The sequence below is a fragment of the Anas platyrhynchos genome, chromosome 10, assembly GCF_047663525.1.
Source record: "Anas platyrhynchos isolate ZD024472 breed Pekin duck chromosome 10, IASCAAS_PekinDuck_T2T, whole genome shotgun sequence".
Lineage (NCBI taxonomy): Eukaryota > Metazoa > Chordata > Aves > Anseriformes > Anatidae > Anas > Anas platyrhynchos.
In genome coordinates this window covers 1,599,479-1,616,630 of record NC_092596.1, presented here as the reverse complement: position 1 = coordinate 1,616,630, position 17,152 = coordinate 1,599,479, and the positions used below count along the sequence as shown (strand labels likewise).

The 17,152-nt window shown below is 38.4% G+C and overlaps 1 protein-coding gene across 2 annotated transcripts in view; it reads right to left on the bottom strand.

Annotated features, from left to right (window-relative positions):
• TENM1 (teneurin transmembrane protein 1) overlaps nucleotides 1-17,152 on the bottom strand; it is a 912,278-nt gene that overhangs the window by 518,837 nt on the left and 376,289 nt on the right. For both annotated transcript variants that reach the window (XM_072043002.1, XM_072043001.1), the window contains one exon: nucleotides 2,732-2,837. The gene's annotated coding sequence lies outside the window, so the exon portion shown is untranslated. The remainder of the gene's footprint in view (nucleotides 1-2,731; nucleotides 2,838-17,152) is intronic.

The window sequence follows — 17,152 nt, the reverse complement described above, 5'->3', positions numbered from 1 at the left end:
CAAGTTAATAAAAAGCTAAAGATGGACCAGAGCCCTGATTGAAGAATCAAAACTTTGTCACAAAAAGAAGACTCCAGACCTGGGAAGCTCATGAACATTTTCGGTAACAAAACTCAGCTGTCCAAGAAGGTCCACAGAAAACAGCCTAGCACAGGGTTGGTTAGTTTCCCCTGCCATAATGCAGCTCTTATTCATTTTTATCTCAGTTTACAGGTTTCTAGGACTGATTGCTCAGGAGCTTACTGTAACACTTTATTAATGTTTGTAAATTGCTTTCACAACCTTAAATGAAAGTGAATATAACAGTATTGTTGCAAAGTATTTTTCATTGATTGCCTAGAGATTCCCAGCAGTCTCCTATTTCACTACAGCAACATTAATAGAGAGTCTCTTATATAAGAACCAGTAGAAACGAACATTTAAGATCCTCAGAGTGAACCACCCACTATATGGAGGAGAACCCTCAAGCATTTCCAACAGCATTATATCTGAAATAGAAAGTGCAAAGCATGCTTTATCCTTTATATCTTGTAAATCCAAATGCATCTTGAAAATTTGAATACTTTAAAGATGCATTATACAAATTATCCAGGAAACCGCATTTCATCTTGAAGGCCTGTAATACTATCAAGACTTGGCAATGGCTAGGAGCTGTGTGTTGACATATATTGTACCCTCTTAAGGACTTTGCTGCAGAACCATTCCCTGATTGTACAAGCTACTACCAGGAATTAATAAAATAGCAACATAAGACATGGCTTATAAGAGTGATGTCTAATCACATACCTAGTATAGCTAATAGCAGAGATTCTGTCCATGGTATAATGTTTGTTACTGTTCAATAAGAACAATAAGCTGTCCCGTAAGTAAAATAAATGTTTTTCTCTATTTACAGTTGAAACTGCAAATGTAATAACCCATAAAGTACACAATGCCTAGCAACCGTACATACAACAATGTTTTTTGGGCCTAAACATAAAAGCTATAAACTGAAAATAAATGTTCCTATTGCTGCAAGATTGAGCTCCTGGTTTTGATATCAAATATTAGCATCTTACAAAAAAACAGGCACACAAGCAGGCAGGCAGTCTGATTTCCAGAGTGAAACCCTGCATTCACAAGTTTTCTCCTTTGTGGATCTTCCCATCTTTAAAACACTTCTCTAAGCTTGGCACATTAATTAGGTCTGTCTCTTTCATTGGCTGTCTTGCAGCAGCTTACTAAGTGGCCTTCCCCCAGGGCAAATATATATATATATATTTTTCTCCTCCACACAGCCATGTATTTTCACTAGAATTTCAGGAAAGTAATTTTCTTTCAAAACTTCCAAATAATAACAGTATTTGGACTTAAAAAAAAAAAATCAGTCAAAGAATTATCAGGTAAGGGATAGAAACACACAGCCATCTCACTCAAATATGTGTTACTGTAATCACATAAGCCTTTTTTTCATTAGAAACCACAACAAAACTTCAACCATTTTCAGTGCTGATAGGAGCACCAATTAAAAAGCATACACAGATAGCACATAACACATTTCAGGTGCCAGTTCAGCATACCATCTTTTTAAAACATCATCCACACTCATCATCATAAGGTTTTTAAGTTGTTAACATACCTCAGTAGCAGTAACATGCTTTAAAAACTACACCTACTAAAACCAACTTTACTTATGGCTGACAGCACGCTCTGATGATGCCAGTGAGATTTTTCCAAGCTAATGATATCCTTTATACAGATAGAAAAGAAACATTACAAATGTTTTTCCTGAAAGAGGCTGTAGGTAACACACATGCTCAACAACCCCAAACCAAATGCATGATATTGCATTTTGAAAAAGAGAGAAGCCAACAGGCTTTATAGACTACTGGTTTTCATATGAGGTGGTTGAGTAACCACCAAGCCTGAACTGTACCAGATAGGATGACTTTTAACCTGGCCCATGGCAGATATCTGAGAATGCAGAAAGGACTGAATGGCGAAAATGGGAGTGAGATCCTGATACTCTCTTTTGTTAAACATCAGCAGTGACTACAGAGGTGGCCACTGCAGGCCATACTTTCCACACTCAAAAAAGGCTCATGTTTTTCAGACGATGTCTCCCTTACATCGTTACCCCATCATGGCTAATTAAATCATTGTACTACTCCTCTCTGTGTCATGTCACCTCTAGTTCTGCCTGTCTTGTTGTATATCACTGCAATCCTAATGACATAGCACAAGTCATGTCATCCAGGTACTTCAGAAAGATCCATTATCAACAACAAAGGACATCATAGTTCTAGGTGCTGAATGAGAAAGTCTTTTAATACAGCACCCAATATCTATGCATATCTGGAGAACATAAATCTGTACTGACCTCAAACTGAATTTTAAATAACTTCAGAAATGTTAATTACATTCATAAGTTTAGCATCAAGATGTCAAACAATCTTTAAAGGACTCCATAGTGCAGAGGGTTGTATTCAGCAATTCCAGAGCTCCTGTTCCTATCAGTCACCTGTATCCTGTGGCCACATCAACAGTAAACCTCTCAAACAAACCCCCCAGCCTTCAGCACGTGCAAGAACATAATGGTAGTTACAGACCCTTAGTATTAAGATGCTTAACATGAACCCATTTAGCTTTCAACAAATTTTTTTAATGTCATTGATCCTGCATTTTTTTTAAAGCTACTTTCTGTTCCTTTGACAGATGTGCTATGCTGCATTTCATTACTTTCTCTCCTTACCTCGTTCTTCTGTTGTTTTAGATAAGTGATGAGGCTTTCAGAGAAGATTAAGCACTGGCAGGCAAAGCAATGGCCCAAACACGGTTTTTAATTGGAACCTCAAATCCTGTGGAAAAAATAAGAAATTAAACCATTAATAATTTAACTTTACTAGCAGAGTGAGTCCTTCTTCATGTATCCTTCTTCATATTTGATTTCAACAGGTACAAAACATAGTAGCCAGATCACATTAGAAATAAAATCAAGATCTCAGTGAGGTACACACAGCTGCTTAGAAGTGCTACCCCAAGTAGTTCTCATCTAGGCATGTAGTCTACCGAGTACTAGTAATATGTCAGAATTTACTTAAGCCTCAAGTCTGAAAAGAAAGCTTTCTTCTCTAACATCTAAAAATCTTCCCATTATTGTATAACGTGTATATTTTCCTATGCTGCTACAATACACTCTTTGCCCCGTGAATGCTTGACAGAGTGCAACCATTATATAGCAATATGACTCAAATGCAACCAAGACATAATGCTAAACAATTCAAGCTTCAAGACAAAAGGTAGTGAAAGAAATTTCATTTCTCTTCAGATTGGCAAAGGCTCTAAACATAAATACCTCCATAAAAGTAAACCATAAAAGCAATTTTTTTACAGAGTCAGAGGTTATGTGTTGCAGTATTGGGCAAGCGGCAACCAAATAGCCAACAAAATGAAACGACTTGGCGTATGAGCAGCTTATTTCTGAAAATGAGACAACGTTCTTGCATTAATAATTTTTCTTCAGGTATATGTTCAAAAAAAATCACACATACTTCACAAAAAAACTTTAAACTTTTTTTTTTTTCCTTTTTCCTGAGAAATTCATTTAGTATTTTAAAAGACTAAGGCCAGATTCTTATAGACCAGAATTCTAGGCCAGATTCTTATAGAGAGTAACTGGCATTGATCCAATGATTTTGGTGGACCAGCAGTAATTTGTACAAGTAGCTAATCTGACCAACAGGGTTGAAACTGTCTACATTTTCAAAGGCACGTTAAGGGAGGAGGTGGCGTTTCATTTTCTTACTTGGCTGTTATGGACAGCAAGCATAAGTAAACTTAATTTGGGATTAAAATTGAATTTATGGACCATGAACCTCAGCCACACCAGGCCACTGGAATTCAAAAGACATTTTGTAATAGGCAACTGGTTATCATTAGCTGTGTTCAATTACATTATTACCATTATTCAGTGCAGTAAATATATCTAAAGACTATGTAGAAAGTGGCATTTGTATCTGCTGTAAGACCATGTACTCACAAGAGCACCTTTCAAAATGATAGTTTGGATGAGTAGTGCTTTTATTAAGGGCTGCAGGTTCTCAGGGTGGGGGGTGTGTATTGAACTCTAAATTGATGCTTATAACTAGAACAGGTGGCAATTTAACAATTTTATTATTTTTATAATTAAAATTTCTTTTCTAGACAACGAATTTACTCAAACATATCTCTGAATACTCATCAGTAGAGTTTCTTCAAGCACAGAGGGAATGTTTGGTCAAGATGAGAGTAAGACAAATAGAAAACCACAGTTCAAGTCTCTAGCCTGACAAGTTTTGGAGAAACCCTAAAATCTTTCCCAAAATAATGTTCTTCTTTCTGAATTCTACTCAGGATCCAAATCCACATAAGTCCAAAGCTTTGGTCCACAGTCTGACTACGTAGTCTACAGTTTCCTTTCAAAAGAGTGTCTACCCAAAGACAACACCACATGTACATGATAATCTGCTTGCAATGCTCCTTGGGATTGAAAGCCTTGCACGGCACAGATTAGGTTTTGTCCTAACAGAACCTGCAAGGACAAGGCTACATCTCCCTGCATCATACTCATCTGCCCATTATGTCCTCCCAGAAAGCAGAAGCAGGAGATCACAGCACAAATGCACCACAAAGGCTGTGCAAGAGCCAGTGCAGACCAAGCGCAGTTGACGGAGCATGGTTAATAACCTTGGCACTCAAGCAAATCTGAACACAGTGGTTCAGATGAGTCTGCATCATATTCTCCAGTATTTCTGGTTGCTCCTGAATTATCAATCCCTTTTCCACCACCCAGGTTTGTCAACCTTTCCTCACCCAGCTACATAACAAAGAACATAACAAAGAACAGTTGGATGTTATCGCATGATTAGGTGTGAAGTCAGATGAAACTGACTCAGTGAAAGTTGCCATGGGTGATGGGAATGAATTTTAATCTAAAGACATGGAACCAAAGCAGAGGCAGCCTACACAATCAGCTTCACACCAGAAGTCCTGCTATTCATATAATGACAGACTTGCATATTTCTAATGTTCCAGAGCTGGGAAGCAACTGATGTTCAACACCAGCAATTTAGCCCTAGAAATTTTTAGAGGTTTATAAAACCACTTTTTCTCTAGAAATTCAGAAATGAGTTTGAGGGGAAAACAGGACATTCCTTCCTGAAAACAATTTTAAGTCTAAATATCACTCCACTTCCATCTCTATCAATAAATATTTTTCAACACAACTACTGGGCTTTTCTACATACATTTCAAAAGTATCTTAAACTGAAAGCTCTCCAAGCAGCTTAGCTCCTTTTAGCAAAAAAGAACATTTAAGTCAGTCATTCAATAAATAGCCGTTCAAAGGCATTATTAATGTTTCACAGGAGGCAATTTTAGAGCCTCGTGTTCTAAATGAAGCCCTGGTACTAAGTCTCTGCCTAATTTAAAGAATGTATTTATTTGTCTATGGAGCTATAAAAATAACAGATACAAAAATAACAACCACAATAGCCATCATTATAGTTTTGTAGCCAAGCCTGCCAGAAACAAGAAAGCACATATCTTATCTCGAGCAGTAAAAACAGGACAGCATGGCAGTTTGTCGCCCTCTGGAAATGTGAGAGCCTCCAGGGCATTCAGATTGTGTGCTGCACGTGAGGCACAAGAATGCTGTGGCTGGGATAATTGAACAAAAAAATAATCAAAATTGTTGAGTAGTTTGACTATAAACATACTAATTGATGCTTCAGGCATAGGAAATTCAATAAAGTGGTGAAGCATACACTAACATACAGTAAAAGAAATCTCACAGCAGTCTTCAAATTAATTCACATTTACAGAAATATCATAAAGATATCTTTAAGAGAGGGGAATTATCTCCATCTGACTAACAAACTCTATTTATTTATAGAATAACTACATTGCTTGATTTACTGCCAGCATGCCCTTTACTGTTCCACCAGTTCCACCAGTACATGTCCACTTGCTCTTATTTTACATCAACCAGATTTTTCAGTATTTGGAAGAGGGCCATGCTTCAACAAATCATGATGGACTACAATATTAAATTTCTTCTAAGTTTGCTTTACCATGATGAATATGTTCTTGGAATGTAACAAGAAAAGAAACGTCAGCATCCCCTCCACAGCATGTTTGCGTAAGAATATACTTGAAAGAAGTATGTGAGAGCCTGACATGTCCTTGGGGTATGATTAAAAGCTTGTAAAAGAAAATATTTCAAAAAAGACAGCTCTGACTTTAGCCACCACTGGGGACAAGGGATCTTTCACCTAAGACATGTCAGTCATTCATAGATACAGCTGAAATCATACAGAGAACATATTTTAAAATCTGGTGATTTAGATAGAAACCCCAAGCCAGAGACACCCTGTGGGTGACAAAAATGACACAAACTTTAACTGTGGTTTCATTTTTCATAGTAATAGTGAGCCAAACTTGCTTACTTCAAATTGATAAAACTAAATGATAAAGAAAACTACTATTTTAGAGGAAAAAAGTCCAGGATAAGAGAGAGAAAACTCCATGTAGAACATGATTCTTTAGCAGAGAAGACATTTCCCTAGGTTGTGCTCTAATGCCACATTTGGGCCACACTATCTCAGTTCTGTAGGAAAGGACTGAATTTGTTCAAAGCTGTTGAGATGTTTAACATGTATTATATGTTTTAAGTAAAGCTGACTTTTAATTGCGTCCTTTTCATTAACGATATTATTTCCTATGCTTCAGAGACTGTTCCACTTTTGTGAATCCCCTTATTTCCTTTCTGACAGCAAGACAATTAACCGAGCATAGGGACAAATCCAGCTGTAACTCACAGTAGTTCTTATATGCAATACAGAAACAATTTACACGAGCTCTCATCTCATCCAAAGTTATCATCAACAGTTTCTTTAAATAATAATAATAATAGATTGACCAAAGTGTGAAATCCTAATATCTGAAACATGAAACATCTCTCTGTGTTGATCAAGTCCAGTTCCAGAGTCTATAACTTTCTTCTCCGTAGATGATTCAGTATCCTAGAAGTTCAGGACTGAAGTTAACATTTTCCAATTCTGCACACTGATCTTGTTTCTCTCCTATGTGTGATAGATGGTGTCTAACAAAGAGCATATGCTACAGCCTCAGTAGGAGCATGGGGTGCTGGCAGGGGCTCAGACCCTGAACCCCTAATCACTGCCAACCAACTATGCTGAAGGTTGTCAGCTTGCAAGAATTTAGTGTCTTTGAGTGTCTTTTAGTGTCTCTATCTTTCCATGAAATTCACTCCAAAATAGTGTCAGAAGCAACCAGGGGAAAAACAGATGGGTATAAAGCATAAACGTCCTTCGTAAAAGGGACCAGAACTACATTGTGTAAGAGATGTTTTCCAACTCGAATGAGTAAACTACAAGATCAACCAGAAAACTGCATTGAACTGTGTACAGAGATACTGGGAATGGATGATTCCTGCTGCTCCCCAACACTAATAATGTAAGAAGGTTTAAATTTGTATCAAAGGTCTCAGACGCTTTAACTTAACATTGAACAGTCATCTCCTTGTATAACTAATTCTACAACAGGAAACTCGGTATTTATTCTCGGAGCGATGCTTTCTGTTCCTATAAATCAACTCCTAGCTTCCATTTAGCACCTGCTAGCTGGAGTTCTGTTTTGGTGTTCTGTGTGTTTTGTTTTTCTCTTTTTGGATGTTGAATTGTGTAAATAGATACAAAAGAAAACAGGAGATTTGTTTTTTGTGTCCTTTTGTGTGTTTATCTTTTGAAATTAGCTATAATAGTGCCTTTGTATTAATAACAAACCCATTAGTGACAGACAACAGCAATTAGGAGATAGTCTCTTTGTCTTTATCAAGCAATGTCAGCTGAGAATATGCAGAGTGGTTCAAATTGTATTCTCTAGTGTGGAGGGTGTCATAATTTTGACAAGGCAAAACATGCAGGGTTTCCTGACAGAAATGAAAGCTCCAAATACTGTCTTTCTCTAGCTGAGGAAAGATGTTTACAGACAACAAATTTAACACTAATAAAGCAGTTAAACCTCTGAAGGCATTTTTATAACCTACAAATTCCTGATTTGCTACACTCAGACCTCCTCTCTCTTTAAGCATCTTCTTTAATTTGTACTGAAATCTTCTGTGGCCTATTCTAGCCCATAATAGGTCCATCTGTGGACTCTCTTAAGGCCTACAAGGTCACTGTGTTTGAGGATCTTTCTTCTCTGTGCCACACTATTAAGATTTTCTATTGGTTTTCCAGCCTAGATGAAAAATCAGCCTCTTGGAACAGACCACATTCTGGATGCTTATTCCTGAAAAAGAACATCATTTTTGGTTCTTGAACACCAAAACCGTTTCTATTAACATGTGAAGGGCTGACTGAAAGCAGGTTTTCTGCACTGAGAGACGTAAAAAGGGCTTCTCTTTTCTCTTTCCCATTCAAAGTGCTTATGTCCTTCTTTCTTAGAAATATTTTCAATCTTACTACTATCAGTAAAACACCTGCTTTCAATAATAACCATTTAATTCAAATTTTGCCTAGGCTGCTTCTGGAAAATAATTTTCCAACAAATAAATTGATTTTATTAGTTACTTATCCTACTCTGTTATTTGCTGTTATGACAATCTAAACACACAGTTATGCTGGTTCCCTACCCAAAAGGTCTCAGCATTAGCATGTAATTACTTAGTTAAGCTTCTGATTCATTTGTTGTTAGTTTTATTCCTTTGAACAGTTCCTCATTAAGTTATTGCAGGGAGCTGTGTTTGCAGAGCAAAACAGAAAAATACAAGTTCTTTATTGCATTCTTTCAATACCCCCTTTTTATCTTTAAACTAGCCAATTAGCATATTAATTAGATGTAGTACTCATGATTCTGCAATTAACTGTGGGCATCACATTCTACTGATTTTGAGTAATGCCAGCTGTACTTACATCCTAACATCTTCACTTAACTTTGCTCAGATGACACACTACAATACTAAGTGTTTTTATTTTGAAATACATCTCATTAATGATAAGTATCCAAATGGATTGTTTTTGGACTTTGTCAAAATTTTCCAGTCCTAACAAATAAACATCAGGCTCATTATTTAGCTGAGAAATTAAACCCAACTGACCTCAAAGCTAACTGACCTTTTCTATTTTTACTTGCTTCTACTTTTTATTTCTGTTATATCTTTTATTTCGTCTTTTCAGGCCCAACTGCTTCTCTACACAACTTCCATAATTCCAACAGAACTAAAACCTTCACAGACCAGCAACACCTTTGAATGAGAATAACTATTTGTGAACCAAATCCAAAATATTTTCTACTCTGATGCAGACTGATGCTGAGAGATATTTGGGCATTACCAAAATCTCACTAAGAGAAACCATCACCACTGCCAAGGCTGGTTTATCTTTTCTACTTCAGTTATTAACATTATACCCAGCACAGCTAGAATTACTCCAAGAAATGCAACAAAACTGAAGTTTTTACCTTTCTAAGTACGACTTAATAGCTGAAAATGGAGAAAGCATGTCAGCAGCTATTCTGCACCTCCTGCAACTATGCACACTTGAGTTAATGGATATCAGCATGTAAATGTGGGTGCAAGAGAACCAAAGAACACATACCCTCTCCTGGCATTACCCTGCCAATGAATTCTGTCCTCTATGTTGTTTGAGAGCAGCTCCAGGCCTGCCTGAGTGGTAAATGAACAAACAAGTAAATACACCCCATCAATCCCCCCCTAAAACAAACAAACAAACAAACAAAAAAAACAGCCAGTGCAGACACACAACATTTCTGGTCTGTTAATCATGCCTTGTCCTGCAGTGATTTTTGGAAATTAGTCTTTCATAAATGGCTGTGAAGTTGCTGCCTCATGACAATCTTGCTGATCAGGAGAAAGGACAGCTGCTGTATGGCACCAAGTAGGGCGACTGCAGTCCTGGTTAGCCCCTTCAGGAGCTGTACAAAACAGAAGGGGGGAAGAGCAACTGCATCCCTCATCCCAAACTGTGACTTCCAAATGAGGCTCAGCTGGGAATGGATGCTCCAGCTGGGACTATGTTTGAATATAAAAAAAGCTCAGTAATAAATTCATAACGGAAAAAAATCTCATTTACAGCAAAATACAAATATTCTGTGTTTGTGGGGTGAGTACACCACGGTTTGGTCCACAACAGTCAAAATACTTCTGACAACCAATAAACATCTGATGACAATTTCAGTGTAAGTGTTTACATTTGCTGAGTAAAATTCATCTACAAGAGCTGCAAGGTCACACTTGCTGTAGCTAAACATTTTACAATACAAAGAATTCATTTAAATGCAACATTCTGGTAATACCATCATAAAACTATGGTAGCTGAGATCTAGCTTTTCACATGAACTAAAAGAGAAACAAACATTTATGGCCCAAGTCTGATAGCCTGAATACAAAACGCCTATCTAAATAGTTAGAAACCAACTCCAGCCAGAATATTGCAGGATTGAGGACTATATTGGTGACTGCCCTGTAGAGACAGAGCTGCTGGACTGCAATTATTTCTGAGAGTTTCCCAAATATAAAAATCCCTGTTCATGTATGATGTGATAAACGCCAGCCTCGTCTGCAGCACTCCCTTCCTTCCCCTGTCCTCTGGACTTTGGCAAAAATCCAAAGCAATTAAAAAAATGAAAAGATAAATTACAGGCTGCCCACTTAATCAGATTTCTATTTTTGCAAAAGCCTATTGATATTAACAGGTGTTTATGAAGTGACATATATACTAAGAGAGTATTTCAAGCTGGCTGCAGCCTTGCAGGGACGTACATAATGTACATTATATTTTTGAGAAACCTGGCAGACCTGGGCATTTCATATTCAGTTTCATACAGACATTGATGTATTGGGTGATTTACAGTGTGTCTGCTTTGCATTTGTTTGAAATATCTCTGACAAGTAGATATTTTTTGAATAAGTGATCTAAAGATTTTTTTTTTGATGATATAATTATGAGCTTGAGGCTGAATTTTCAGAAGTGAATTTGGTGGTAGATTTTCAATTCAAAGAAGTTACTTAAATTAACAAAAATGCCCTAAAAGAACAGCTGTCTACCTGACTGATCCAAGAAAATGAACACTGAAAATAAACAGCTGCCCTGTAGAAGACTACGTGATAAAACTAATCACCCTTCACATAATATATTTATTTTCCCCTGTGCTTATTACAGACTCAGTGAACCTTCAAAGCTATAAATATTTAAATGTAACAGACATCTCAGGCGTGTGAGTTCAAGTGACAGTGGTCACAGCAAATGCAAATCTCTTAAAAGAAATCACTAGGTCTGGTAATTATATAACACACCACCATTTTTTTATACATTATTATTTTATTTGTTATACCCCTAAAACCTATTTCAAAGACTTTTCTGGTTAAATCTGAATATTCTCCAAACAAGAAAAGGCTCAAAGGCTACAGCTCTCCGTATCTTCACAACAACATAGTAGACATTGTAGAGATCAGAAGGATGTACTGAAAGTCACTAGGATAAATATCCCCAGGTGCTGTACTTCATCCTACACCCACCAAAGTCAAGTCACTAAGGTAGCCAAGAAATGACGACATCCACTAGCTGAGAAGTCTGAGCTACATTTTTTCCACTTTCAAAATGCCAGATGAAAGCGTTGACAAAAGCAAGGATGCCTAGTAATAATTTTGGAGTGCAAGCAAGGGGATTATTTTTAGATACAGGTATTTTCATAGCTGTGAGGACTCCACAGTTGCGACCCAAATAAGACAGTTCACAGAGTCCCAACTGGCAGAAACCCCTGTGCCACAAATGAAATAAACTGTTTGAAAACGAATCAATTTTCCTCTTACTGTGTCCATGTAGGGAAGGAAAGTGGGACATCCTTTCCTTCAGACCTTTTTTCCACTCCAGCAATTTGCAGAGGCTTCTACCGTTAGAATACTCCCCATGGCACCTGCTCTTCCCTGCCCATTCCCTGCGCAGCAGGCCCGACTGGGATAATCCAAAAAGTGCCAGCGAGTTCGGTTACGGCAAAGGGCACGAGAGATAGCATCTAAGCAAAGCTAATCCAACTATCCATCACTTTCCTTGCTTTACAGGCATGAAACATAGCTTGGTCTGATTTATGAGGGAATCTGTAATGTCCAGAATGCTTCTTTTGGAAAGTGTGGTTTGGGATGCTGCCTCTGGCACTGAAGCAAGCAAAAAGCTGTGATGGCTACAGAGGCAGTCCCTGAACTAAGGTACCATGGATGTACCCTTACAGTTTCTCCCATCCCCACACCATCTAACTACACGCAGGACTTTCTCCTTAAAGCATCTGGCTTCCAGGCCTCCCAAGCCTGCCAACCCTGCTGTACAATGAGCAGAACGAGTATTTCTTTGTTCTCAAGGAGGGAGGAAGCTCTTCTTCTTCCAGGGTCTCAAACTAAGCAGCAGAGATGAGGGAACCAGGCTGACACCCAGACATACCCTCGTAGGTTTAACACGCAGATGCCCCTCAGAGACAACTAAGCAGCTGTGTGGTTTGTCACACTTGCATTTTCCTCGTATCCCTGTACAGGCTTTATCAGAACCTCTCACAAACAGTTGCGGGATTCTTTTTGAGACATGTATGCTTCCACCAGCCCTTCAAAAGCACGCCTGAGAGAAGCTCCAGTCCTCACCCAAGTCAACAGGAGGCTTTCCACTGATTTTAATGAGAGCTGAAGATTACGGTGTCAGCCCTCAATGAGGCCGTTTCTTCCTTTTCTGATTCCAAAATTGCCTTGCACAGACTGTCTGGAAAGATGTAAAGAAGACTATCAACAATATTCTGAACTAGCTTAACCTTAAAAAAAAAAAAAAAAGTATTTATTCTAAAAGGTCTCAGTGCACTCAGATGGATGACATGCTATGAATATTCAGTACAGCCCCCCTATTCTTTGCAATGCTACTTTTACTAAAAGCTATTTTGATGTGACATATAGAAAATATAAGACTTCTTACACAAAATAGGATTCACTGGAAATGCTTTCTAATGACATTTTTATACTATGTAAGCTATCCTGCCTGCATTCTTTGGCTCATCCTACATTTGCTGCTACAATACACTCTGCTGTGCTGCAAGTTAAAGGACAAATGTAGCCATTCTCAAGCCTGCATATAGAAATATACTGTTGCAATCAGGAGATGACCCAAGCGCTTCTCAATACGGAAATATTTAACTTGCATACCCTCACTGTGCTATCAAAATCATTACACATTCTTTAAAATTAATAACAAAAATAAATCTTAAAAGACCATTAATAAACAGGCACGAGAAAAAGGAATTTTTAATAGCTCCTGTTAATTGTGTTTATCTCAGTGTGAAACCATGTCAAAAAGCCTGCAGCAAATGGATTTTGTTAAAAGTACCACTTGCGCAGCAGGCACTAAACATTAGAAAGCAAGCTTGTCATTAGTGGGCTACAACTGAAAAGGCTACTAAGGCTCATGTAAGTTATTAATACATCTTAAAAATGTAAGACAGAGATTAAACTCCTTTTACATCTTACAAGATTTTAATTCTACTTTTTCTTCATATAATTTAGCTCATAATGCCCTGGCTTACATCACCCGTAGAGACCCCTGGTCTGTCTTCCCTGCGTGAAATCTCCACTGCTCTGCCCCCAGCCTGCTTCTGGGGCTACCGGATTTTACTTGTGTGTTTATGCAAATTAAATTGGTAATTTTGCTTGTTTTCTCAGATCATTTATATGGTCAATAGAGTATAACAGATGAGAATTTTTTACTTAAATCCACTTTGTGACTCCTGGGATTTCTGCAGATTTGTTTCTCGCTGCACTGAGCCAGTTTAATGCTGAACTGACACTGCAAGTGGCAACTCTGCTCATCTCCAATTTCCCAATTCAATTCATGTCCAACCAAGAGCTGGAGTCAGTCAGTTTATCGCATGAAATGTCGTACTCTTTCAGGGTTATTTTTCCATTGGATCAGCCACACTACCAGTACAGAAAAAACAGGAAAGCATCAGGAGCACCAAGGCACAGTGGAGGAAGCAGGCTTCTATTTTAGGCAGTAACATGGCAGTAAATCAGTTTCCTTTAACATGGAGCATGAATCACCAGATCTGCCTGTTTATAGAAAAGGGCTGAAATCTAAAAGAGACCAGTGTCAACTAATAAGTGCATGTACAGAATCCCAGTGGAGAAAATGAGCTACCTATTTTATAGTCTATTTAAAGCCTTGCTTGAATTTGTAATTCATTCATTCACAGCTCTCCACCATGAACAGGCAATACACAGACACAATGCAACATTTTTTTCCTGTAGGTCTTTGAAATCTGACAGAGAATAAGAAAGGAGAAATATGAGAGATCCCTTAGCAACAGAGCTATGATCAGAAATTGTGTTACTTTAAAACATGAGCAGGCTCTCACCTCAGCAGGCTATAGACTCTCAACCTCCAGCTGCATGGGTCAGTGCACACATTCATCTACTAAGCTGAGAAAAGAACTTCTGGGTGTTAGAAGATGATTTTGTTTGCTTTATTTTACTTACAGAAGATTACTCTTATTCTACAGACAAATTTTAATCACAAAAGTGTTCTGAAAAGACAATGGAAGGCCCAAAACACAATTTCATCCAATTTTTACAGTTGAAAATATATTTATACTCTCCAGTAATATCAAGGGTTGCAAAATAAAAGCTGCATGAAAAATATTTTATTCTGAAGTATCCACACCATTGGTGCTGTTTCACAAACTGCAGCACCTTACAAACTGGAACGGTGCTCGGGCTGTTTGAGCATTGATAGCTGCCTCCCTAACGTGTTTGTCACTCAAGATTTAGTGAAGCACAGTAGACACCTAAACATAAGCCAAAATTATGAACTTAAGTAAGTTTTTTTTCTAAATAAGCCTTAGGAAAAGCAACCTCTGGGAATGGCAGAGTCTCCCTGCCACCCAGCCCCGCAGAGGATGCTCAGAGAAGGACAACACGTGTGCACCATGGCACACTGGGTCAGAGCCCTCCTGTGGTATTCTTGCTGCTGCCCTCTAAATGAAGCTTCAGGTCTTTCATTTTACTTATAAAATCTTAATGCCCAGGTTCCTGCCTATATGAGCGATCGTATTTGCCATGAAATATGGTATTACAGAGAGTATTCAAGCCTGAAAGCCCTTTCGTTTTAAGAGACTAGGATTACAAGATATTATCCATCATACAACAGGAGGAGACCACAAGGTGCTCCTCTGTTTCAGTGAAAAAATGCTGGTTTCTGGCAATAAGAAAACATTGTTTTCTTCAGAAAAATAGGGAGTGAGGGTCAGCAAAGAGGATGGACAGGAAGTAGAAGAGCCAGTTGAAAGAGTAGGACAGAACTGCAGAAAAGTATGTTATTTGATATTTTAGTCCAAAATAGAACACTTCTTACCCATCTCCAGCCAGCAGATCACTTTGCTTTGATTGCTTGGGTTGAATTTCTTATTTTTAATAACTGATATAATAATGTAATAAATGACAAAGTCCCAAATAGGGTTACAATCAAAGTTTACAATTTATTAAACGAATAGAGGTAAGCAAACAGCAATGGGTGCGCCGGGAGTCTCTGCTCCATCAAGACGCACACCAGTTACATCAAGTAGCTGATTTTTATGCTCCTAGGCTAACACATATTCATTACTACTTCTAGAAAAAACAGGGTTATTATAATTAGTTTCCAGAATCCAAACCCCCCTACTGGAAAATGCTTATCAGTCTCTGGTGGTCCCTCTGGGGGTCTCTCATGCTGAAGGCTCGTAGTCTTCCTCCCAGGCTTTTTTCTTGTCCTTCTCCTTTGTCCATCTTGGCTGGATGTCAGAGACTTGTGCAGCACGCCCTGCAAGCTTTGCCTTTTAGTCATCCTTCAGCTTTCCCCTTCTCCTTAATCTCTTGGCCAGATACCAGTGACTTGCAGTGTCCCATGCAAGAGTCAATAGTTAGCAGTTCTTCTGAAAACCCTTTGTTCTCTTATCCCTTATTGACGCAAATTGCTGGATTATTCCTTTGCAAGATACAAGAACTATATACATTAACCACTCTGGTTTTCTTAGACTTGTGGTTGTACAAGGGTATGTAAGACAGAAGGTCACATTCATCATACCATGTGGCCCTAGCATTGTTCCATATTAACACGAATCAGATGAACACATTTCACAACAAGATTTCTTTTTGCCTTAATTAATTCATTATCTTTGGGAAGGTGTGGATATATATATTCAATATTTTAAAACAATTCTAAACAATTATAGTAAGTCAAAATGAGGGAGAAGCAGCAGAGTGCACAATGATGTCAGACAGAATTGCAGAATACAGGAGACAGGCAAGTTCTAACTTAGGGCTTTCTTGGAGGATATTAACCACTAACACCAGTTACCATTTGAATACTTTCCCCCTCCTACTTTCAGAGTTTAGTCAGCCACAAAGAGTGAAGAAATTCCCTCATTCCAGTTATTCTATCCCAGTTTCATAAAAAACAAACAAACAAAAAAAACCCTCTCCCACATATCAAAATAGGTTCCTCGTATCTGTCCCTCTGCAATCCCTCCACCCACCCAGCTTTACATGTGAGTATCAGTGTTCTTGACTACATTAAACTCTTTAAGTACTTCAATCTTTCAACCTTCATGAGAGGCTTTACCAATCACTGCATTTTATAGGGAGGATCCCCCATTTTGATACAAATGTTAAGGTTGACAGATTAAGGCATGGATAAATAAAACCAGTGCATTATTGCAGCAAGGATGCACTCAATGTTGCGTGAAATGAGGTGGTCTGTCTATTTTGAATTGCTTTAGGAGCCTGGGAAACACGGAGCCATCCTTTCAAGCATGGTCAAGACCCACTTAACATCAATATCACTGGGCCTGTTCAGCCTGGAGAAGAGGAGGCTGAGGGGAGACCTCATCGCAGTCTACAACTTCCTCGTAAGGGGGTGTTGAGAGGCAGGAGACCTTTTCTCCATTAACACCAGCGACAGGACCCGCGGGAACGGGGTTAAGCTGAGGCAGGGGAAGTTTAGGCTTGACATCAGGAGGGGGTTCTTCACAGAGAGAGTGGTTGCACACTGGAACAGGCTCCCCAGGGAAGTGGTCACTGCACCGAGCCTGA